Source organism: Panthera tigris, chromosome B2 (genome assembly GCF_018350195.1).
Source record: "Panthera tigris isolate Pti1 chromosome B2, P.tigris_Pti1_mat1.1, whole genome shotgun sequence".
NCBI lineage: Eukaryota > Metazoa > Chordata > Mammalia > Carnivora > Felidae > Panthera > Panthera tigris.
The window spans coordinates 29,403,848-29,405,575 of record NC_056664.1 but is presented as its reverse complement, the minus strand read 5'-3'; the positions used below and the strand labels follow the sequence as shown (position 1 = coordinate 29,405,575).

The 1,728-nt window shown below is 42.6% G+C and overlaps 1 pseudogene; it reads right to left on the bottom strand.

Annotated features, from left to right (window-relative positions):
* Positions 1–423: 423 nt before the first annotated feature.
* On the bottom strand, positions 424–1,274 carry LOC102972394 (annotated as a pseudogene).
* Between the last annotated feature and the right edge of the window lie 454 nt (positions 1,275–1,728).

Sequence of the window (1,728 nt, the reverse complement as noted above, 5' to 3'; positions counted from 1 at the left end):
CTGTGAAATGAAGGAGTTACTGTCATTATGCTCAAGGACAGAGAGCAGTTTCCTCTTCTCTGCCAGGCCACCCCATCCCATGTTATATCCTGAATGGCACTCCAGCTCTCCTCAAGGCCTACACAGACCATTTCCTATTTTTCTTCCATCTTCCTTTCCTTTCCTTCCTTCCTCTCTCTTTCTCTCTTTCTTTCTCTCTTCCTTTCTTCCTTTCAAGTAGGCTTCACACCCAGCATGGAGCCCAATGCGAGGCCCTAACTCACAACCCTGAGATCAAGACCTGAGCTGAGATGAAGGGTCAGATGCTTAACCAACTGAGCCACCCAGGTACCCCTCTTTCTTTCTTTCTTTCTTTCTTTCTTTCTTTCTTTCTTTCTTTCTTTCTAATGGATCAGTTATTAAATTAGATTCTTTGTAAGAAATTTAGAACACCAATTTGTGAGGATACACTCCATTTATGACATAAAACACAGGGCAGAGGTAGCCTTGAAGCTGAGGAAGAGCTTTGATTTGTGGCAGAATTTGCAAGTCCACAGCTTTCTGATCAACTTCGCACTGCTCTGTAATCTCATATTTCTCCTTCACCATGTCAGAGATCTCACCTTCCTGGTGTCTGGGTTTACACAGCTTCTTCTTGAAGCAAGCATCAGTGAGATGTTTTGGTGGAGGTGCAATGACAAATTTCTGGTGTGTTCTACACAGAGGAACTCGATTGAGGGCCAGAGGTCCAGTCACAAGTAGCAAGCACTGCTCAGCTGCTTCAGGAAAACAACCCTCTTGCCTCTGTTGCCCCCAGTGAGGATGATCAAAATGGTCCCAGGAGTGACACCAGCTCGCAGTTTTCTCACATGCTGACTTAAAAGTTTTTTGCCATGGCTCAACAGCTTTCAAGGCACATCTTCAGTAGGATAATATCTAGGTATTTTTCAAAGTTTAATCACTAGGGTACCACCATTGTCACCACTAACTGGTTTTGTGACAATAGCAAGAAACTTCTTTTTCTTTTCAACCCGGATTTAGCTGCTGAATACTTCCTCTTCTACATGGCCCTTCTGGAATACATAGTCAATGGGGGAATATCTGCCAATTCCTCTGACTAGGACAGGATTTCAGCTCTGATGGGACTTCCCACTTCCCTTCTTTGCCGTTTTAGCCTTGAGGTTACCCTTCTGAACCCTGCCACCAGCATCAGCCTTCTAGGTTTTAGGTTTCTTCTTAGTATCTCACTTCTCAGCTTTTTTCACCCACCATCTTGCAAGATGGGAAAAAGCCATTTCCTATTTTTCTTACTTACCTGTATAGCCTTAGAAAAATTTCCCCCCTGAAGGTAACTTGAGTGTTTCTCTGTTCTTTGCAACCTGAAAGAGCTCAATACGTTCTTCATCTTAGCTTGTTTGTAGAAGACAGTCAGGGTTTGTGTTTGTGTTTTGTTTTCCAATTGAAAGGACAGTTGAGGACGTTTGAATATGGAACAGAAATATTCAAAATCTGAAGGATGGAAGCAGAAGTCATATCTGCTGCACAGAGGGGAGCTCTGTTCAGTCCTGGACCCATTAGATGATGTATTCAGAAAATAAAATGCCTCTGATAAGGGATAAGTGACAGAAAATTACTACAGTCTAGGTCATTTCCTCATGATCAAGTTGTTAAAAAATTGAAATATTTCTTGACCTGCAAGTGACAACTTTTCTGTGCTTCTGAACAAACATCAACATGGACCCCTTCCAG